Source organism: Cervus elaphus, chromosome 14 (assembly GCF_910594005.1).
Source record: "Cervus elaphus chromosome 14, mCerEla1.1, whole genome shotgun sequence".
Classification (NCBI taxonomy): Eukaryota; Metazoa; Chordata; class Mammalia; order Artiodactyla; family Cervidae; genus Cervus; species Cervus elaphus.
Genome location: NC_057828.1, coordinates 8,097,627 through 8,121,438, shown reverse-complemented (window position 1 = coordinate 8,121,438; position 23,812 = coordinate 8,097,627). Strand labels below are relative to the sequence as shown.

Genomic DNA, 23,812 nt, shown 5'->3' with positions numbered 1-23,812 from the left:
CCGCGTCTGCGTCCGGGGCCGGGCCTTAAAGGGGAGGGCCGAGGGGGCGGGGCCAGGGCTGTGGGGGCGTGGGGGCGGGGCTGGCCTTAAAGGGGAGGGCGGCGGCGTCCCGAGAGCCGAGGGCCGCCGGGAGCTGGGAACCCGGCTTGAGGACCGCCTCACCGGGAAATCCTAGTTGTCCATTAGTGAGGACCGCCGCACCGAGAAACCCTCAGTTCAGTTCAGTTCAGTCGCGCAGTCGTGTCCGACTCTTTGCGACCCTATGGAACGCAGCACGCCAAGCCTCCCTGTCCATCACCAACTCCCGGAGTTACTCAAACTCATGTCCATCGAGTCGGGGATGCCATCCAACCATCTCATCCAAAACTCTAGTTGTCCATTAGTGAGGGCCGCGCAAAGGGAAACGGGGGTGCATGAAAGTGCATTATCAGATAGAAAATCCACCTTCTCCAATTGTCTACCTCAAGACAGCAGCCGCTGCGGGTGTCTTTTCGAGGCGAGGCACATGACTCGTGAGTATGAGCCGGGGTGAGACCGCCGGGGCTGAGCTGGAATTACAGAAGCCGTTCATCCCCGGAATAGGGTGAGGCAAACACGGACTATTTTCTTAACTTGAACACTTTCCTCTGAGTTTTACATTTCTTTTCCCACAAGTTTGTTTTTCAGTAAAGATCTGTTACTGTATGAACACTGGTAATTGTGCTTTTGAACTTTTTTTTTCCAGGTCAATTAGATAAAAGGGGATACAGAGCAGGAAGAGGACGGAGTTCAGACTGCCTGAATTCAGGCGGCCTTTTCCTTTGGCTAGTCGGTGCACCGCTCCCAGCGGCAAGAACAGGGTGTGGAGAGAATTCCCTGAGACAGTGTACCAAAAAGAGACAATGTACCTCATCTCCAACATGGAAAAGTTAGCCCCTGAACCTAGAGCCATAAGAAATGGGTGTTTTTAGACAGAAAAAGAGACACAGATGTATAGAACAGACTTTTTGACTCTATGGGAGAAGGCGAGGGTGGGATGATCTGAGAGAATAGCATCCAAACATGTTTATTATCAAGTGTGAAACAGATCGCCAGCCCAGGTTGGATGCATGAGACAAGTGCTCAGGGCTGGTGCACTGGGAAGACCCAGAGGGATGGGATGGGGAGGGAGGTGGGAGTGGGGATCGGGATGGGGAACACATGTAAATCCATGGCTGATTCATGTCAATGTACGGCAAAAACCACTACAATATTGTAAAGTAATTAGCCTCCAACTCAAAAAAAAAAAAAAGAATTGCACGGAAAAAGAAAAAAAAAAAGAAATGGGTGTTTTTGAAGAAGCCAAATTCTGGTCCAGTTTAGCCTCATGTCTGAGGAAGACACCAAGGAAAGTGAAAGTCACTCGCTCAGTCGTGTCCAACTCTTTGGGACCCTGTAGACTATACAGTCCATGGAATTCTCCAAGCCAGAATACTGGAGTGGGTAGCCTTTCCCTTCTCCAGGGGATCTTCCCAACCCAGGGATCCAACTCAGGTCTCTGGCATTGCAGGCGGATTCTTTACCAGCTGAGCCACTAGGGAAGCCCACCAAGGGTCTAGCTAGACCTAAACACGTGGCCCACATTAGGGGAGGAGGTTGGAGAGGCCCTAAATATACACTGACAGAGGGTCTCCGTACATATTCTGATGGAGGTTTAGGGATGATCATGAAATACATCCCTGCTGACCTCCTCCCCACTGACTGGTAAAACAGTTCAGAAATAAGATAAAGGAACCACACAGGTGAAGACAAAACCTCAGCTTAATAACTGAGAGGGCTGAATTAGAGAGTGTGACTTGACCTAGGGCCACATGTGGCTCCTCACGTGTGCCCCCAACATTCTGGAGTCCCCTTGTCCAGGGCGACCCTGCTCAGGGAGAAGCAGAGGGGGAACATCCTAAGGACAGGTGCCCTGGGGCCTGAGCCCGGGCAGGGAAGGCGCGAAGGGTAGCTGGGACAGGAGCACAGTCCCCTCCAGGACCCACTGCAGGGTCAAGAAGTGCGGTTCCCCTAACACCAATACCCGCTCTTTCTCAGCAGTTAGTTTAGTGAACACCTTGACTTTGCACAAGATGCCATGCTCAGACCTGCAGTGGTGGATGGTGCTGAGCTGTGGGGAAGAAGACAGGTACAAGCAGACAGCATCAAGAGAGTGGCACTCACCCAAGTCTTGGAGGGGAAGATCCTCCTCTGTCTACGAGACTGGGAGCTTCCTCTCGTGCTGGAGGGCAGACAGGTTAGACAGTTCCCCATTCCTCTAACTCCTCAAAGACAGGCGCAGAGGTTGGAAGACACCTCACCCGTTCTGCAGTATCGATGTCCCCTCCCAGGGGCACACAAGAAAGATGCCCACAGACCGAGAGAAGGATGCAGGCATGGGGAGGCGGAAACACCAGCTTCTTGGTCTCATCTCAGCTGGGGCTGGAGCTGTGCAGGGCTGGGAGTTGGTCTTTCTCCCTCTGCAGAGAGTCACTGGGGCCTTCCTACTGCCTGGCACTGAGTTTTCACCTGCTTCTCTCCACAAAGCTAGAAAGAGGATAAGCTCTTTATGCTCTTTCAGAGACAGAGGCACAGTGAAAAGAGAATAGAATTTAGAGACAAATGACCTAAATTCAAGTCTCTCCTCTTTGTATCTGGGGAAAAAAAAGAGAGAGAGAGAGAGAAATAATACATTCTAGTATCAAGGTTGAGTGAGAATTAAATGAGATAGTGTTCATGAAAACTCCCCATAAACTAGAAATGATCGTGAAATAGTGAATCTTATCATAGCTGAAGCTTTGTTGACTTGCTCTTCTGCTCTGTGCCTACTACCTGGGGATCTGTCCCTGATACCAGAGCTGCCTTCCTATCTAGCTGGGACTCTAGGGAGATGCTGCAGCCCAGTGACCTAGGAATAACTAGACAACTGAAACCCGAGCTGGGGCTTCCTCCTGGAATTACAAAGACCAGTTAGGCATAAGGGGCACCCAAAGACTCAGTGCATAGAGATTACATAAAGCACACACACAGCACGCAGAAAACACACACACATATGAACGCAAACACATAAGTGCAATGTGCCTGGCATGTAGCGGAAACAGAAAAAATGTCTGATGGATGGAGAGTAACTCAGGAGAGAGATGGGCTAAGAGAAGAACCTTAGATGGGCAAGAGATGCAGTGCATTAAGTTCCAGTCCAGTCCTAACCAGTTGTGTAATCTCATGCAGGTCCCATGCCTCTCAGTTCTGTCTTTCTCACCTGTCAAACAGTGATTATAAGATCTGCCCTGATCTTAGCTACTCTACTCTTTAGCTACTCTAAAGTAGCTCCCTTTAGAGCTACTGGAAGAATAAAATATTTTTTAGGACATAGAAACCCAGAGTTCAACCATCTGTAATGAACTACTTAGACAATTTTTATGGCTATGTAGAAGCACTTCAAAAGTTAAAAGTCTCTGCAAATAGAAAGTACTACTTTTGTTGACATGCAAACACATATGCCATGCAACACTGTATACACAAAGACCATTTAAAGACCTCAGGTACAAAGAATTGGGTTAATTATAATCCTTGATTCATGGCACATCCTCATCATTGAATCATTGTTCCTTGAATCTCTGCTTTTATTTAATTAGTTATTAGGTTTTTGTCTTTTTGGTTTTGGAGGGGGGAGGTGGTTGGGGCCTCGTCTTGTGGCTTACAGGACCTTAGTTCCTTGACCAGAAATTGAATCCAGGCCATGGTGGTGAAAGTGTCAAATCCTACCCACTGGACCATTCCCTAGTTATTTTTAATAATGCAGTCGGCACCTGTGAATCCACTACCCAAAGTGAAAACTAGGACTTTGACAAAAAGCATGCATCTAACTAGGTGGTTGCTCTATTCACCCCCAACCCAACTCTATTTTCTCTGGCCAAGATAACCATTATCTTGAATCCAATGTTCGTCATTCTTTGGCTTTCCATTTGTGTAGTTTTGCTTCATCCGTTCAGCTCAGTCGTGTCCGACTCTTTGTGACCCCATGGACTGCAGCACCCAGGCCTCCCTGTCCATCACCAACTCCTGGAGCTTGCTCAAACTCATGTCCATCGAGTGGATGATGCCGTGCAGCCATCTCATCCTCTGTCATCCCCTTCTCCTCCTGCCTTCAATCTTTCCCAGCATCAGGGTCTTTTCCAATGAGTCAGCTCTTTGCATCAGGCGGCCAGAGTTTTGGAGCTTCAGTTTCAGCATCACTCCTTCTGGTGAATATTCAGGACAGGTGTCTGACCTTCAAAAAAGGTGAAGCTCATTGTGTCTTAAAAGGGAGATGGATATGGTGACTTTATCAGAAAGATGAGGTTAAAATAAGGAAACATCTTGTCATAGTTCCAGAGTATTCCCCACCTCCTCATGATGAGATGGTGATGGCGATGGTGATTAATGAGTGCATACTGTATGTCCAAGACTGTGCTCAACCCTCCAGCGTTTCATTTAAATCTCAGGAGGATCTGTGGTAGAGACTGCTGGTTGTCTCTGACAGTATCCATTTCCCCCTCTTTGATAGTAAAGAATCTTGAATAATTAGTGAAGTACCTGACTGCCTGGAATAAAAACTACACTTCCTAGCCTCCATTACAGCTGGTTGTGTTCATGACTTGTGAATGAAAGCTATCAAGGGAAGCAGCAGCCTCCTTTCCTCCTTCTCCTCCTCTTTCCTTCTCTTCCTCTTTCCTCCTTCCTGGTGGCTAGAATAAAAATGTAATGGCTGGGGCTTCCCTGGTGGCCCAGTGGTTAAGAATTCACCTGCCAGTGCAGGGGACACAGGTTTGATCCCCGGTCCAGGAAGATCCAACATGACTTGGAGCAACTAAGCCCATGCATCATAACCGCTGAGCCTGTGTGCCTAGAGCCGGGTGCTCTGCAACAGGAGAAGCCCCCGAAACCCCATGCACCGAAACTAGACAAAGCCTGCTTGCCGCGATGAAGACCAAGCACGGCCAAAAATAAATAAATAGTGAATAATTTTCTAAAGTAATTGCTGGAGTTTGAGCAGCCGCCTTGAATCACAAAGTGGAGGCTACAGTTGAGGATGACAGAGTAAAAGGATAGAAGGGGCCTGGCTGGAAGATGGAGCCTGGATCTGTTGTATCAACCCTGAACAACTCACCCAGCGCTCACAGGAGATAGAAGTAAGTGTCCTTCTGATCACAGTAACTGGTGTTCTAAGTCTTCTTCCACTGACATTCTAATCCCATTCTATTACATGGCTCTCTGAGGTATGTGTTGTTGTCCTCATGTATCTGTTTTAAAATGAGGAAATTGAGTCCTTGAAAAATTGAATAATTTTCCAAGGGTTTTTCTAAACCAAAGTCCATTTTCACAGCCCCCACTGTAAATCCTGAGAAGACATACACCCACACATCCTTCTCCATCTCAGAAATATGATATCTGCCATTTCCGGACAGAAATGGACTAAAGAGGTATGACCTATACTTTCCATTTTAGATTAACTTTAAATCTCCCACACCTCAATTTCCTTCGATGTTGGCCTAATCTGTTACAGAGTGTAGGTCTGTGTTAATTTGCATGGCTGGGTTATTATCATAGGATTAATCATGATTCTGTGACAATCTGTCTTCTCCAGCTTCCCCTGCCATGCCTTCGCACCCTCAGAGAGTAAAAATTTCCTATTTTACTGTGATGTGGCATTATGAATGGATGACAGGGGGTGAAAATCTGTGGACGTGAACTTCCTGCAGATTTTCAGATGACACGCTTTTGATGAGATAGGATTATCCACAAGCTGTTGGACAGATATATGCACACAGATATGGATCTTTGTGTCTACTGCTGGGACACAGAAACTACTGCAGAAGGGAGCATGATTCACGGGAAAAGATCTCTTCATTGAAAACTCTCTCTTGGAAAGGAAAATGACTTGAGGCCAGGGAGAGAGAAAGCAGTCTTCATGTTGTAGTCCAGTCTTTCTTTGAGAAACTGAGAAATTCTCCAAAGCAAAAATGACAGATATATAAGAATCATTAGTCACAAAAATTTCCAAACTCTCTGAAAGTGCTAGGGACTGACCCACAGAAATTTTACCCAGAGCAAATGTTGTGGGCATTGCCCTGTGTGAGGACTTCTCAGACAGGAAGAAATGCTCTGCTCCCCCACCCCAATGCCCTTATCTGCACCCCATCCTTTGAGTGTTTCATGCCACATCAGGAAGCAGCAGGAGCCGAGTGGGGGGAATGGGAATGGGAAGAGAAAGAAGGAAGTACCCAAGGGGGAATAGAAACTTGGCTTCTGCACATCAGCAGGCAAAACCTGGTCCAAGGGGACTGCAGATGGGACTACTTAAGACTACAGGACGCCTAATTGTAAATTCTGTGCCTTAGTATAGGAAATGAAGAGGAAAGAGGGAATTCTTCCACCACAGTCAAGACAGCTCAAGGCTGTTGTCCCGTATTAAAAGCTGTGCCCCTCCAGTCTAGTCTATGTCTGGCGTGTCAGTTGCAATTCAGATGCTCATTCAACCTGTAGAGTGAAATGGGGAAGGGAGAGGGGTAAAGGGGATTTGTCATCCAGGAACACAACCAGAGTGTGTCAACCCAAAGGGTCACTGGTCTTCATCTGGTGACCTGCTGACCCTTGGGATTTTTCTCCATCCCTCACTTAAGATGAGTAAATGCAGGTGGGCAAGGAGGAAATGTAGGAAGAGATGTGAGTGTGTGTGTGTGTGTGTGTGTGTGTATTGAGTAGTGATCTTCAAAAGGTATAAAAATAAGCAGCTTCCCACAAGACCATAATTTTGAAGCCGTGGAGCATGGTAGAATGAAGTCTGGGTTCAAATTCTACCTCCACCACTTACCACTACAGTAACTGTGGCTCTGCATTCTTTTTGTATAATGCCAGGGGTGAGAATATCCCCTAGATTAAATACCCAGGCAACATTTTGAGCTGTTACTGACACTCACTAATTGGCCTCTATAAATGGGACCTGTTATTATGCAGCGGGTGCCTTCAATACCCATCATCTCCTTCAGTCCTCTCAACAAGGCTGTACTTAGGATTGTTTCCGCTATTTCAGTCACTGAAAACTGAAGTCACCACACAAGACAGAAAAGCTGGAGTTCAGGCCCTTGCTGTTTCCACACGTCAGGGTCCATGTTACTAAATGCTCCCATAGGTGGTCCAGCCCCCGACACCTGCAGGGCCACTCTGGGGAAACCATCCCAGGCTGTGTTCATGGCTCACAAGAAGGAAACAGTCTGCAATCATCAGATTCTAGAAACTCTCTGCCTCCAAGACCAAGAGTTAAAGGCAATGAAGAAAGTCATTTAAATAGCAATGAATTTGGGGTCTTGGGATGTACAAGCTTTTGAGAAAGGACCTAAATATATGAAGTATGTGGTATATCCCACATTTCATTTTGTTTTTTGCTTCTTAAGTGACAGAGGTAGGAGCTAACCTTTTCCCCCACATTTCTCTTTAGGTTACAAAAACTATAATATTGTAGAGAGGAAAAGGACCTGATCTGTCAGCTTTCAGATTGTCTGCACCTGTGTGTAGACAAGTAGGTGTGTGACCCGAGAAACTCTAGGCTCAGAACTTCCGGTGCCTCTCTGTACCGCAAGAGGAAGTTCTTTCTTTTGCATGACCTATATAGTACACATTGTGGGCAAGTCCCTCTCATTCCTGGAAGCTCACGCATTGATGCTGGTGAGGGGTCTCCCTACACCTCTGGATAGAGGTCCAGAGCCCTGCCCCTTCTTTGGAGCGGTGAGTGCAAGAGAAAATTGGATATGCTGAAAGAGAGAAGTTGGCATGTGGGCCGTCCTGACACCTGCCCCTGCCCTCACCATCAGTTCTGCAGCCCCTTTCATAGCCACAAACACTGACAGAGTCAGGACCAAGTATTGTACTAGGTGTAGGAATGCCCAGGGGGCCCTGACAGACCTTGAGTGCCTTGAAAAGTTACATGTATATACACACGTGTATATACATATGATGGTTATGCATACGTAACATAAAATTTGTCATTTTAACTAGTTCAGAGGCATTAAGTACATTCACGTTGTGCAGCCATCACCGTCATCCACCTCTAGAACTTTTCAGCTTCCCAAGTTGTTTCTCTGTTCCGATTAAATAATAACTCCCCACTCCCATCCTCCTCCTGGCCCCTGGCAGCCACTACTCTACTTGCTGTCTCTGTGGATTTGACTATTCTAGGAAACTCATGTATGTGAAATCATATAGTATTTCTCCTCTTGACTGGCTTGTTTTACTTACCACAAAGTATTTAAATTCATGTTGTAGCATGTGTCAGAATGTCTTTTTTTTTTTTTGGCAGGGCTGTACCGTCATGTATATTGGGCTTCCCTGGTGGCTCAGATGGTGAAGAATCTGCCTGCAATGTGGGAGACCCGGGTTCGATTCCTAGGTTGGGAAGATCCCCTGGAGAAGGAACTATCAACCCACTCCAGTATTCTTGCCTGGAGAATCCCATGGACAGAGGAACTTTGTGGATCCTGGGGTCAAAAAGAGTCAGACACGACTGAGTGACTAGATGATTTGACTGTATATATATACCAACTTTTATTTATTTGTTCATCCCTCTTGATAGACACTCGGTTTGCTTTCACCCTTTGGATAGCGGGAACAATGATGCCATGAACATCAACATCACCGCTCATTCGCTCAGTTGTGTCTGATTCTCTGTGACCCCATGGACCACAGCCCGCCAGCCCTCCCTGTCCATCACCAACTCCCAGAGCCTGCTTAAACTCATGTCCATTGAGTCCAGGATGCCATCCAACCATCTCATCTTCTGTCGTCCCTTCTCCTCTTACCTTCAATCTTGCCCAGCATCAAGGTCTTTTCCAGTGAGTTGGCTCTTCACCCCAGGTGGCCAAAGTATTGGCGCTTCAGCTTCAGCATCAGTCCTTCCAATGAATATTCAGGACTGATTTCCTTCAGGATAGACTGGTTGGATCTCCTTGCAGTCCGAGGGACTCTCAAGAGTCTTCTCCAACACCACAGTTCAAAAACATCAGTTCCTTGGCGCTCAGGCTTCTTTATAGTCCAACTCTCACATCCATACATGACCACTGGAAAACTATAGCTCTAACTGTATGGACCTTTGTCAGCAAAGTAATGTCACTGCTTTTTAATACATTGTCTAGATTTGTCATAGTTTTTCTTCCAAGGAGCAAGCATCTTTTAATTTCATGACTGCAGTCACTGTCCACAGTGATTTTGGAGCCTAAGAAAATAAAGTCTGTCACTATTTCCATTGTTTCCCCATCTATTTGCCATGAAGTGGTGGGACTGGATGCCATGATCTTAGTTTTCTGAATGTTGAGCTTTAGGCCAGCTTTTTCACTCTCCTCTTTTACTTTCATCAAGAAGCTCTTTAGTTCCTCTTTGCTTTCTGCCATAAGGGTGGTGTCATCTGCGTATCTGAGGTTATTGATATTTCTCTAGGCAACCTTGATTCCAGCTTGCTTCATCCAGCCTGGCACTTCTCATGATGTACTCTGCATATAAGTTAAATAAGCAGGGTGACAATATACAGCCTTGACGTACTCCTTTCCCTATTTGGAACCTGTCCGTTGTATCATGTCTGGTTCTGACTGTTGCTTCCTGACCTATGTACAGGTTTCTCAAGAGGCAGGTCAGGTGGTCTGGTATTCCCATCTCTTTAACAATTTTCCATAGTTTGTTGTGATCCACACAGTTGAAGGCTTTAGCATAGTCAATGAAACAGAAGTAGATGTTTTTCTGAAATTCTCTTGCTTTTTCTATGATCCAATGGATAAGGAAGTGGCAACCCACTCCAGTATTCTTTTTTTTTTCCATTTATTTTTATTAGTTGGAGGCTAATTACTTTACAATATTGTAGTGGTTTTTGTCATACATTGACATGAATCAGCCATGGATTTACATGTATTCCCCATCCCAATCCCCCCTCCCACCTCCCTCTCAACCCGATTCCTCTGGGTCTTCCCAGTGCACCAGGTCCGAGCCCTTGTCTCATGCATCCAACCTGGGCTGGTGATCTGTTTCACCCTAGATAATATACATGTTTCGATGCTGTTCTCTTGAAACATCCCACCCTCGCCTTCTCCCACAGAGTCCAAAATTCTGTTCTGTACATCTGTGTCTCTTTTTCTGTTTTGCATATAGGGTTATCGTTACCATCTTTCTAAATTCCATAAATATTCATTAGTATACTGTATTGGTCTTTATCTTTCTGGCTTACTTCACTCTGTATAGTGGGCTCCAGTTTCATCCATCTCATTAGAACTGATTCAAATGAATTCTTTTTAATGGCTGAGTAATATTCCATGGTGTATATGTGCCATAGCTTCCTTATCCATTCATCTGCTGATGGGCATCTAGGTTGCTTCCATGTCCTGGCTCTTATAAACAGTGCTGCGATGAACACTGGGGTACATGTGTCTCTTTCACTTCTGGTTTCCTTGGTGTGTATGCCCAGAAGTGGGATTGCTGGGTCATATGGCAGTTCTATTTCCATTTTTTTAAGGAATCTCCACACTGTTCTCCATAGTGGCTGTACTAGTTGCATTCCCACCAACAGTGTAAGAGGGTTCCCTTTTCTCCACACCCTCTCCAGCATTTCTTGCTTGTAGACTTTTGGATGGCAGCCATCCTGACTGGCGTGTAATGGTACCTCATTGTGGTTTTGATTTGCATTTCTCTGATGATGAGTGATGTTGAGCATCTTTTCATGTGTTTGTTAGCCATCTGTATGTCTTCTTTGGAGAAATGTCTGTTTAGTTCTTTGGCCCATTTTTTGATTGAGTCATTTATTTTTCTGGAATTGAGCTGCAGGTGTTGCTTGTATATTTTTGAGATTAATCATTTGTCTGTTTCTTCATTTGCTATTATTTTCTCCCATTCTGAAGGCTGTCTTTTCACCTTGCTTATAGTTTCCTTTGTTGTGAAAAAGCTTTTAAGTTTCATTAGGTCCCATTTGTTTATTTTTGCTTTTATTTCCAATATTCTGGGAGGTGGATCATAGAGGATCCTGCTGTGATTTATGTCGGAGAGTGTTTTGCCTATGTTCTCCTCTAGGAGTTTTATAGTTTCTGGTCTTACACTTAGATCTTTAATCCATTTTGAGTTTATTTTTGTGTATGGTGTTATAGAGTGTTCTAGTTTCATTCTTTTACAAGTGGTTGACCAGTTTTCCCAGCACCACTTGTTAAACAGGTTGTCTTTTTTCCATTGCATATTCTTGCCTCCTTTGTCAAAGATAAGGTGTCCATAGGTTCGTGGATTTATCTCTGGGCTTTCTATTCTGTTCCGTTGATCTATATTTCTGTCTTTGTGCCAGTACCATACTGTCTTGATGACTGTGGCTTTGTAGTAGAGTCTGAAGTCAGGCAGGTTGATTCCTCCAGTTCCATTCTTCTTTCTCAAGATTACTTTGGCTATTCGAGGTTTTTTTGTATTTTCATACAAATAAAAAAATAATTGTGAAATTATTTGTTCTAGTTCTGTGAAAAATACTGTTGGTAGCTTGATAAGGATTGCATTGAATCTATAGATTGCTTTGGGTAGTATAGCCATTTTGACAATATTGTTTCTTCCAATCCATGAACATGGTATATTTCTCCATCTGTTTGTGTCCTCTTTGATTTCTTTCATCAGTGCTTTACAGTTTTCTATGTATAGGTCTTTCATTTCTTTAGGTAGATATACTCCTAAGTATTTTATTCTTTTTGTTGCAATGGTGAATGGTATTGTTTCCTTAATTTCTCTTTCTGTTTTCTCACTGTTAGTGTATAGGAATGCAAGGGATTTCTGTGTGCTAATTTTATATCCTGCAACTTTACTATATTCGTTGATTAGCTCTAGTAATTTTCTGGTAGAGTCTTTAGGGTTTTCTATGTAGAGGATCATGTCCTCTGCGAACAGCGAGAGTTTCACTTCTTCTTTTCCTACCTGGATTCCTTTTACTTCTTTTTCTGCCCTGATTGCTGTGGCCAAAACTTCCAAAACTATGTTGAATAGTAGTGGTGAGAGTGGGCATCCTTGTCTTGTTCCTGATTTTAGGGGAAATGCTTTCAATTTTTCACCATTGCCACTCCAGTATTCTTGCCTGGAGAATTCCATGGACAGAGGAGCCTGGCGGGCTACAGTCTATGGGGTTGCAAGAGTCGGACACAACTGAGCAACTCAGCACACACACACAACGGATGTTGACAATTTGATCCCTGGTTCCTCTGCCTTTTCTAAATCCAATTTGTACATCTGGAAGTTTTCAGTTCACATACTGTTGAAGCCTAGCTTGAAGGATTTTGAGAATTACCTTGCTAGCTATGAACAAGGGTGTACAAATATCTGTTTGAGTCCCTGCTTACAGTTCTTTTAGGTATATACCCAGAAGTTGAATTGCTAGGTTATGTGGTAATTCTACATGAAATTCTTTAAGAAATGTCAAGCTATTTTCCATAGCAGTTGCATCATTTTACGTTCCCATCAGCAATGCATAAGAGTTCCAATTTCTCTACTTAGCTAATACTTGTTATTTTCTTAGTGTTTTGTTTTTGCATTTTGGTAATAGCCATTCTAATTGGTGTGGCATTGAGAGGGTTTAAGCATGAGTCTTCTGGACTCACTAACAAGAGAGAATCATCTGAAAGTTCTCACCAAAGAAATGGCATTTGACCTAGGAATCTAAAGAAGGGCAAGAATTCTCCAGGCAAAGGAGGAGAAAAGGAAAACCTCTAACAATGGAGCAAAGGGAGAGAAGAAATTGTACAGCCTCTTCCAAAGCATCAGGTGGTCAGCATGGGATGTGTAGGGGAGGGTGCCAAGGTGTGAGGTGACAGGCAGGCTTAGGAGCTAACACTCCACTAAGGCTTTGGACTTTGGACGACAGGATCCATAAGTGATATTATGTGAAAGTGCTGTACAAGCTTCAACACAGGATATAAATGCAAGAGCCTGGGATGAAAAAGAAAGAAATGTTTTTAAAGAAACAAATGTACTAAGTGAAGTCACTCAGTCGTGTCCAACTCTTTGCGACCCCATGGACTGTAGCCCGCCAGGCTCCTCTGTCCATGGGATTTTCCAGGCAAGAGTACTGGAGTGGGTTGCCATTTCCTTCTCCAGGGAATCTTCCCAACCCAGGGGTTGAACACAGGTCTTCCGCATTGCAGGCTGACGCTTTACCATCTGAGCCACCAGGGAAGCTTCACCTGGAAATTAGAGGCAGCTTCTGGCATCTACCAGGATGGGTCCCTGGGGTGCTAGCTCTGGCCAACCCCACCACGTTGGCTCTGAGTGCAAAGGCACCTGAATGGCTCCCCTCTGTCGCCCTCTCCTTTCCTCTCAACCGTCCACTAGTCCATTAGATAGGAGAGCGGCCTTCCAGGCCAGGATGGACCACATTTAGCAATGTGTCGCCTCATAGTTCAAGATTCCAAGTGGTTCACACACTCAGAAAATCTCCCCAAGCAGCCACCTGCCTCTGACAGCCCCTTCTGAGCCTGAAGTTGGGTCCAGATGTGGCTTCCCCAGTGCGACAGCATCAGTATCCCTTCTGCCCTGAAGAGAGGACCAAATGTCTCTTCTCTACATTCAACACGTAGAAGATTTACAAAAGTACAGAATACTCGCTCGCTCTCTTTTGGAAACTTTAACACATCCGCATGGTACCCAGTGCAGGGACCCTGAAGGCCATGTAATAAACAGCTCTGTCCTGCTCGAAGCCCTCAGCCACTCAACTGTCCGCCCCCGTTCGTTGGTGCATCCTTCCAGCGGTATCTGAGCCAGGCCAACATTTCACTTAGGAACTGGCATGGATTGGGCTTGGCCTGAATCCCGGTACATCAGATCCTAAACTCCAAAGTCAAGCAGGCAGCCCTGGACCCACCATGTCACCCAAGTCCAGAGGCCTGGACAGCGCAGAGCCTTCACTCGGAGCTTCCTGGGACCAGGTCATCCTTTTCCCTCTGAGCTTCTCCTAGCTTCTGTAGGGAAGGGATAGGAAACAGGCGGGGACGGCCTGGGCGGAAGTGGATATACAGCAGGGGGACGGGCAGAGTAAGGCCAGGCCCGCAAGAGGAGAGATGGGCTGAGCTCTGGTCCCAAGAGGAGAAGCCTCTGAGGCTGGCCCCCGGCCGCTCCCCTGTTGTCTGCAGAGCCATCTGGGGCCAAGGCCCCGGTCACTCAGGCCCCGGACAGGCCGGGCCAAGCAGAGGTGTTTCTTCCAGCCCCGGTGTCATCACAGCTGCCCCGGCCGGCGTCACTCCCCGGGGAATCCGGTTCTCGTTCACACCGAGAAGTGTGCCGATGGAGCCACAGGGCCCTCCTGCAGCACCCCCAGGGAGTGTGGGGGGAACTGGGGCCTGGAAGGAGACAGGGGCTGCGTGGGGAGACCGGTGGGCGTCCTCACTGGGACGCGTCAGGGGTGGGCCCGGCGGGACTCCAGGGCGGCCTGCGCTGGGACATGGGGGACCGTCTTCCACAGAGCTGGGAAAAAGAGAGCGGGCAAGAAGCGAATGAAGGCACACAGCGGGGACCCGGGGCGAGGAGCCAGGAGGAACTGGAGGCAAGGTGACACCCCCTGTTTCATGCGCCGCTCCGTGTTAGGGTCAGAGACCCGGGGGAAAGTGCAGCCTCCGGGGAGACGCATGTCCCACAGGCTCGGATCCACCCCCAGTGATGTGCCCACTGCCGGCCCCGGAACACAACAGTCACTCGTGCTGGGCAGACGGAATGCAGGATGGTGCCTGCCACTCAGAGAAAGACCAACGTCGTAACTATCACGCCCATTGATCAAGTGCTTACTGTGTTCCTGACGTGGTTCTAAGTGCCCACCGTGTGTTGACTCAATCAGTTCTCACAAGAGCCCTACAAGGTGAGTATTACTAATACCCTTTCAGGGGCCCAGTGTACCTAAGTGACTTGAAGTAAGGCCTGGAGTCGGGATCTGAAGGCAGGAAGCTGGGACCCAACCCAAGACAGGGAGTGGGGAGAGGGGCCACCCAAAGGCAGACGAGCCTGGGGCGTGAGACTCTTTGCTAGAGTTTCCTCTCCGATCAGGAGCCTGGCTCTGACCTCACCCCCACCCCAGACCCGAGTGGGCGCCACTGGACCCTGTCCTGGACTTGGAAAAAGTCACGATAAGACAGTTACGCTTTTCCCACACCGCAATTCCAACAATCCATTCATTTGGATCAAGCTCTTGGTCCATTAAAGGTGTTGGGAGGAGAAGCAGAGCCCAGCACGCTGCTCTCTCTTCCCTCCTCTGGTCCCCATCCTGACGCTTTTTCTCTGCTGCTCCCTCTGCGTTTTGGGGAACACTGTCCAGGTGCAGGGGTATTTCCGAAACACCAGCTTGCTTCATATGCGCCCCACGCAGCTGCCGGCTCTTTTCCCCCTGGGAAGTGGAGTTACCAAGGCAGTCAGAGAATCAGGTCATTTCTACTGTTACTCAGAGTTTCCAGGGGCACTGGTGCTGCCAATGGAAATGTCAACGTGGGGCCAGTACCTCACCCAACGCCCTGTTCTATGACTACCTTTTATCCTCAATCGATTCCTGAGAACGACAGAGGATGTGAATAATCAGCCGTGGGATGGAGTGTGGGGCAGCCAGGCCAGAGGAGGAGACAGAGCTCCCCTGAAGGGAGACGCTCTCCCTTCAGAAAGACCTCTGGCTCAGGGAACATCTGCTCTGGGGATGAAACGGGCTCCCGGGGAAGGCACCCAGCTCCGACCTGGCCTCAGCAGATAAGGTGTGTGTGCAGAGGGACCAATTAATCACCGATTAAGGACGTGTCCTTTACCACCTGACAGTTGTGGGAAGCTCTGTCTAGGAAATGGGGAAGGAAGTCGTAAGAAAGGATCCTGAGGGTATGACATGAAGTGGGAAGCATGGGCATTAGAATAAGGTTGAAAGATCGCAAGTCCTGGAAACCAGTTGTTTAAAGACACTCCTTGTCTCACTCACACACACGCACGCGCACACACCTGCACACGCACACACTGGAGGCTGATAGAGCCTGCGGCAGAGCCAGTTTTCTTGGCTTCTTGGCCTTTAGGTCTGGCTGAGAAGACAGGGCTAGGCATGTATCACTGGTCATTTTAGTCAGTTTCACTTCCTGTTTCTCATGCAGAAAACATAATAATCATCATAATGATAATAATAGTTCCTCAGGCTTGCCACTGCCTCCTATTTATCTAGGGCCTCCCAGAAGTGCGTGTGTAAGTGGGAGGGGGAGGGCACAGCTTATCTGCTCTATCGGTCAACAGCTGGGGGTGGAGGCAGGCGTGGAGGCATGGGTAGGGGATAGGAATTAGCAACAGAAATTATTAAACTCTTTTTTTTTTTTTTCCAAGAAGAGGAATCTTAAATGGGTTGGTAGTTCCCCAAATCTCACCACAGGGATGTTTGTAAATCCCTTCTTCCAGGGTCCTCCAAAAATCAATCCCTCCCTTCTCAGCCCCCAGTCTGTTCCAGTCTAGGAAATTCTTGTGATCCAAGGCCCAGAGACCTTCAGCTGACTTCCTAGAGTCACACAGCAGGGAAGATAGGACCGGATCAAGTTTCTTGCCCATCCACTAAAAGCCATAACCAAGAAGGGAATTTCCAACTCTATGGGGAACTTGCAAAGTTGTTAGGAAAAACCACAACTATTTCTGCTAAGGAAAAAATATGCAGTCCTCCGCAGACCTGAAACCCCAGGACAGTAAGAGAGAGCTCCACTTACTGGGAATGGGTTGGACCATCCAAGATTAGGATGGGGCAGGGGGGAACAGCTTCCAGACTTTGATCATTACAGAGGTTCGTGGAATAGAAGTGTCAGGCCAGTATTTTAATTTTTTACCACCAGTCAAAGGAGCTGTGCTCCAAGGACAAAGGTTGGGCACTTGAGAGGCTCTGGGGACTCAGATGGGAGTGGAGGGAAGCGGGGGAGGGAGCCATTACCCTGATGACAGTACTGACTTGTCCTTCCTTTCATCCCTCCCTCCCCTTGGGGATCTGAGGACACGCAGAGGGAGGGAGGAAGCAGGTGGCTCAAGAGTCTTTTCCATATGAACAAAAAAGAAGGCAGGTAAAGAAAAAAATTAAACCACCAGAGAGAACCTCTAATTTTGAGTCAAGATAAAAAAAAAAAAAGCTTCCGCTCAGACGCAAAGACACACACAGACACACATCCCACACAGATGCACCCCGAAGCACTATTTAGCTACACTAGGGATGAGAGGATGTGAGATCATGCATTTATTTACTGTGGTATTTATTATTGTGGGGTTTATTTTTCCCCCAAAGACAATCATAAGCCTGGGGCTGGATGGCGAGTGCCAGTCTAACAATGTGAATATGAGACGTTAACTGCGATCCTGTGAATAATCAACCTGAGGCTGTCAGGTGAGGAATCCACCTGGGGAGGGAATAATACTAACACTAAACACGCACATGGTGATCACTACGTGCCAGACACTGTTTCCAAGCTCTTTATATATATTTGCTCATTTAACACTCACAGCAAGCCTGTGAGATAGGCTGCAGCTCTTATGATCCACATGCTTCTCATTCACACTCATTTTAACCCTGGCTGTCCTCAGGAAACTATCCAGAAATTATGAAGAATTTCAAGAGAGCAACCGCAGAGCATTAAACCAAATATGGGGTTCCGAAAGCACAGGTCCCTGTGTGAACACACGAGTCACACACCCCTGAAGCTGGCCCTGCAGAGATCCACCCCCCACCCCGCCCCCAAATCCTTGCATAGAACAATTGTTCTGTCTTCTGTGATACAACTCCGGTTTGTGCCCTAGTCCTGAACAAGGAAAGAGAGTGAGAAAAACACATTGCCTCCCATGTACATCGTATGGCTTTGTTGAAGAAGGTATCCCAAGCTTGGTTTGCAAACCTGACCCGGCTCAGGGGTCCCTCACCAGTGTGTGGCCTGTTAGGAACCGGGCCGCACAGCGAGGTGAGCGGCAGGGTGAGCGAGCAAAACCGCTCTTGTATGTGCAGCTGCTCCCCGTTCCGCACACCGTCCCCCGAGCTCCTCATCCTGTCAGATCAGCAGTGGATTGGACTCCTGTTGGAACAGGAACCCTCCTGTGGACTGCACAGGCGAGGGATCTCAGCTGGTCACGCCTTACAAGTCAGTTCAGTTCAGTTGCTCAGTCGTGTCCGACTCTTTGCGATCCCATGGACTACAGCACCCAGGCCTCCCTGTCCATTACCAACTCCCCGAGTTTACTCAAGCTCACGTCCATTGAGTCGGTGATGCCATCCAACCATCTCATCCTCTGTCGTCCCCTTCTCCTCCTGCCCCCAATCCCTCCCAGCATCACGGTCTTTTCCAATGAGTCAGCTCTTCGCATCAGGTGGCCAAAGTATTGGAGTTTCAGCTTCAACATCAGTCCTTCCAATGAACACCCAGGACTGATCTCCTTTAGGAGTCATCCTGAAACCATCCTCCCCATTCCCTGGGACCATGGGAAAAAACTGTCTTCCGTGAAACCAGTCCCTGGTGCCAAAAACGCTGGGGACCACGGATCTAGTTGATTTTTAAGGACTCTCCTGACGCTGTATTAGATCTGTCCTTTTATTCTCCCCTCTGCTTACATCCCACATCCCGTTGGTTGGCAGTCCTTGCTGCTTCTATCTCAGCGAGGCCTCCTGCATCCCGCCCTCTTCTCCAACTCCCCTGCCACTGCCCTAGCTTTCCCTCACCTAGAATATCCCAGTGACTGGCTGACTAGATGCCCTGCTTTCAGCCCCGGTTGTTTTCAGCCTTCACTCTGCTGGTTACTCTTAGGCTTTTACTAGTCCCTCTCGAGAACATCCTCTCCCCTCGGCTGCACACTTCTCTAGGTGGGTACTCTGTCCTGTCACCCAGGCCTTCCTCAGTAGCCCTGAGACAGGCAGCCTGTACCTTCTGGCTGCTTCCTTAATGTCTCCTTTGCATGTCTCTTCTTTTCCTTCAGAGAAGGAAATGGCAACCCACTCCAGTACTCTTGCCTGGAAAATCCCATGGACAGAGGAGCCTGGTGAGCTACAGTCCATGGGGTCGCAAAGAGTCAGACATGACAGAGTGACTTCACTTTCACCTTCTTTTCCTTCAGGCCCATACTCTGAACCATAGCCCAGCCTCTTGAACTCTCAATCAAGAGAACTATCTTCGGTCTGAATTACAGAGGAAAGCGTGACTTCCAGATTTCTGTATCCTATTACAATCAAACTGTGGCCAGCTGGAAAAGTTAGGAAGATCTGCCTCCCAGAGGATCAGGAATGACCAATGAGAAGTGATGGAGAGGGCTAATCACGGTTTCTTGCTTAGAACTGTTGTTCAATCACAGTCATGTCTGACTCTTTGCAGCCCCATGAACTGTAGCACGCCAGACTTCCCTGTCCTTCACAATCTCCCAGTTTGCTCAAACTCATGTCCATTGAGTCGGTGATGCCATCCAACCATCTCATCCTCTGTCGCCCCCTTCTCCTCTTGCCCAGAAGCAGAGTCTTTTCCAATGAGTGGGCTCTTCACACCAGGTGGCGAAAATATTGGAGCTTCAGCTTCAGCATCAGTTCTTCCAGTGAATAGGCAGAGTAGATTTCCTTTAGCATTGACTGGTTGGATCTCTTTGCAGTCCCAGGGACTCTCAAGAGTCTTCTCCAGCACCACAATTTGAAAGCACCAGTTCTTTGGCACTCAGCCTTCTTTATGGTCCAACTCTCACATCCATACATGACTACTGGAAAAACCGTAACCTTGACTATATGAACCTTTATCGGCAAAGTGATGTTTCTGCTATTAATACACAGTCTAGGTTTGTCATAGCTTTTCTTTCAAGGAGCAAGTATCTTTTAATTTTGTGGCTGCAGTCACCATCTGTAGTGATTTTAGAGCCCAAGAAAATAAAATCTCTCACTATTTCCACTGTTTCCCCATCTATTTGTCATGAAGCAATGGGACTGGATGCCATGATCTTAGTTTTTTGAATGTTGAGTTTTAAGCCAGCTTTTTCCACTCTCCTCTTTTACTTTCATCAAGAGGCTGTTTAGTTCCTCTTTGCTTTCTGCCATTAGAGTGGTATCATCTGCATATCTGAGGTTGTTGATATTCTCCTGGGAATCTTGATTCCAGCTTGTGAGTCATCCAGCCTGGTATTTCGAATGATATACTCTCCATAGACGTTAAATAAGCAAGGTAACAAGGTAACAAACTCCTTTCCCAATTTTGAATCAGTCAGTTGTTCCATGTCCGGTTCTAACTGTTGCTTCTTGGACTGCATACAGGTTTCTCAGGAGGCAGGTCAGGTGGTCTGGTATTCCCATCTCTTTAAGAATTTTCCACAGTTTGTTGTGATCCACACAGTCAAAGCCTTTAGCGTAGTCAATGAAGCAGAAGTAGATTTTTTTTGGAACTCCCTTGCTTTTTCTATGATCCAAAGGATGTTGGCAATTTGATCTCTGATTCCTCTGCCTTTTCTAAATCCAGCTTGAACATCTCTGTTCATGTACTGTTGAAGCCTAGCTTGAAAGACTTTAAGGAGGTTAGCCTGGCTTCAATTAGAAAGGTAAAGAGATCTGACTTCCATAACCTTCTCTATCCATCACAAAGTAATCGGCAGCTCAGGATTGTTTTAAAGAGTGATGGTCTTGATTGCTACTTTAGGTGAAGAAGCCCCAGTCAGAGATGCTTTACTTCAGCATCTTTAAACGTCTTACTGGTACCTTGATCCCATTTTAAGACCAACCTAAAATAGCTTGGGTCCAGATTATAGCAACCTCCCCATACCAGTGAAGACGCATTCAGCTGGAAAGGTAACTGTGTTGTACTGTCCTGCGCTTTGTCGTGTAGTCGTGTCCGACTCTTTGCAACCCCACGGACTGTAGGCCACCAGGCTCCTATGTCCACAGGGATTTTCCAGGCAAGAACATTGGAGTGGGTTGCCACACCCTTCTCCAACCCAGGGATCAAACCCAGGTCTCCCACATTGCAGGTGGACTCTTTACCATCTGAGCCACCAGGGAAGCCCAAGAATACTGGAGTGGGTAGCCTATCCCTTCTCCAGGGGATCTTTCTGGCCCAGGAATCAAACAGGGGTCTCCTGCATTGTAGGTGGATTCTTTACCAGCTGAGCTACCAGCGGAACCCCGGAAAGGTAACTAGCAGTAGCTTAACTCATAAAGCAGATAATAGTTTCTTAATAAGCCCTAACAGAGTGATCGCTGGTTGTTTGGCAGCTCAACAAGGTCATCAAGTACCATCAAGGATCCAGGTCCCACTACCCTGCTGTATTGCCATCCTCAAAGGACTGGGTGTCACCCCCCAGCTCAGTGCATCCCTTCCCTGTTCCAAGGAGGCTGCAGTGGCTTCAAGCTTCTCATCTCCGGAGGATACGGTTCAACAGAGCAAAGGAAAGAGGCAGGAGTGAAACACAGAATACAAATAAATTTTAAATTTTTAAAGGCTTTTTTGCTCTGTTGACTATCTTATTCACCCAAACATATTTGGACAGCAAGGAGATCCAACCAGTCCATCCTAAATGAAATCAGGCCTGAATATTCATTGAAAGGACTGATGTTGAAGCTGAACTCCAATACTTTGGCCACCTGATGCGAAGAGCTGACTGATTTGAAGAGACCCTGATGCTGGGAAAGATTGAAGGCAGGAGGAGAAGGGGATGACAGAGGATGAGATGGCTGGATGGCATCACTGACTCAATAGACATGAGTTTGAGTAAACTCCAGGAGTTGGTGATGGACAGGGAGACCTGGCGTGCTGCAGTCCATGGGATCGCAAAGAGTCGGACATGACTGAGCGACTGAACTGAACTGACTGATTTCCAGGTAACCTCAGCAGATTCATCCTTGTGTCTCATTGGCCAGATGTGGACCACATGCTCATCCTCCACCAATCACTGGAAAGAGCAAGTGGAATTCCTCCAACTCCTCCCCTGTCCGGAGTTGCCCATCCCAAGGGAAGAAAAAGAGAGAGGTCAGCTTTTGTAACTGACAGTGTGTGTCCCACTCCCCCTCAGCTGACTCTTCCCTTTGATCTTGTAACATGTTTAAGTATCCTTGGCCTTCAGCTCTGCTTCTCCCTGACACCTGCCCCATTTCTCTGCTTTCTTCCCCAGCAAGTTCACTGCAGAAGCCGTATAACTGCATTGCCTCCAATGAATGATTGATAGGATCTGGTTACTATTAAATCCTGGGGCCCATAGTAAGCCCTGTGTCCTCTGCCCCAGGAGAGCAGAGCCAAGTTCTTGGATTTGGAAATAATAAAAGGCGTGAAAGTTTAGTTTAAAGGATGAGGAGTGGCTTATGAGGGTGATTGTGTATAAGGGTAGGTAGGAGGAAGGAGAAAACGCATAACATGAACAAACAAATCACAACAAATCTATTTTGTCCAATAAAGTAGAAATTGGAAAAAAAAAAAAAGAAAGAAAGAAACTGGGAGGCTCAAGTTCAGTTAAGGGAAAGCCAGCACTTGAACCCAGATCTTTAAGACCCTAAAGCACATGCTTTGTCATCCTCCTATGACCCCGAACAGCCATGAAGTCTCCTTTCCAGAGATGGTGATCTGTATGTACAGGCTCATTTATTCATTAAACAAATTTTTATTTTGTGCCCCTCATAAATCACACCCAGAGCTAGGCTCCAGTGTAGCTGTGTTTCTGCTTTGGGAAGGGGTATTCAAAGGGCCTCTAGGGGTGTCTTCTGGCGACAGAGTTCAGCAGCTGTAGAAACAGGCAGCACAGTCTCTTTATCTGCTGTCGTCAGTATCTGATGAATTCCCACTGGGGAAGGGGCTAGAACACAGTGGACACTCCTTTTCTGCCCAGGCTAGGAAGAACAGTAGAAGGGAAAGTCACCAGAAGTTCAGTGGCCGCACTGGACTCCAGCAGTCTCTCCCAGGGTCCAGTGTTAAAAAGAGGTCCAGGGCCGTTTCTTTTGGGATCATGGGAAAGTTCTAGAGATGGAGAGTGGTGATAGTTGCATAACATAAATATCCTTTAATGCCATGGAATTGCACACTTTAAAAACAGTTAATATTGTAAGTTTCATGATATATACGTTATCACAATAAAAACTACACTTGGCAAAGTAAAACATAATCCTGAAACACACCGTGCAACATTTCTCCTGAATGGACACCTATCCAAAGAACTGACTGTTCATAACATTCATGCACTCAGCTCATTTTACTTTCAAGCTATCAGTACAGAAAGAAAGGAAGGAAGGAAACGGTAGGGAGGGCGGGGACAAACAGTACCGAAAGCTCCATTAATTTATACGTGGAAAGGGTCAGGACCATAATCGAAGCATAGAACTTGTTCTTCTCGCTTGTTTCCTGCCAAGCGCATCCAGTATCTGATAGACTGAGTCACAATGCACATTTTTCAAATGTCCAGTAAGTAAGATGCCTAAAAATAGACGTAAATCGTAACGACTAAGCGACAATGGCCACAGCACAACAGACCCAGGGCTTTGTCTTTCCAGCCTGAGCGACACAGTCACCAGGTCACGCTGACCTTCCTTGGCAGGCAGCCCCGGACAGCTGGAAAAGTGACTTCCTGACCAGGATCCGGGAGCCTGGCAGCCGCGGGGGCTGAGCCATGCGGGGGTCTCTGTCCAGGCTGGAGGGACAGTGCCGCCAGCTTCCAACAGCGAGGACCCCTCTAGCAGTGGCCCCAGGACCAGGAAGTGGTCCCCTCCCCTGGACACACGCTGACTCCTCACCCCGCACCTGCAACTCTGGGGGAGGCAACGCCTTTCTGGGGAGGGGTCTCCGTGCTTCCCTCATCGCCACATTGCAAATATGGAAAC

At 47.2% G+C, this 23,812-nt stretch overlaps 1 long non-coding RNA gene across 1 annotated transcript; it reads left to right on the top strand.

The window, feature by feature from the left end:
* Positions 1-14,819: 14,819 nt before the first annotated feature.
* LOC122707877 lies at positions 14,820-21,297 on the top strand. Its single transcript, XR_006344945.1, has 3 exons — positions 14,820-14,875; positions 17,291-17,389; positions 21,224-21,297. It is a non-coding gene; the product is annotated as an uncharacterized LOC122707877 (long non-coding RNA).
* The last annotated feature ends 2,515 nt before the right edge of the window (positions 21,298-23,812 follow it).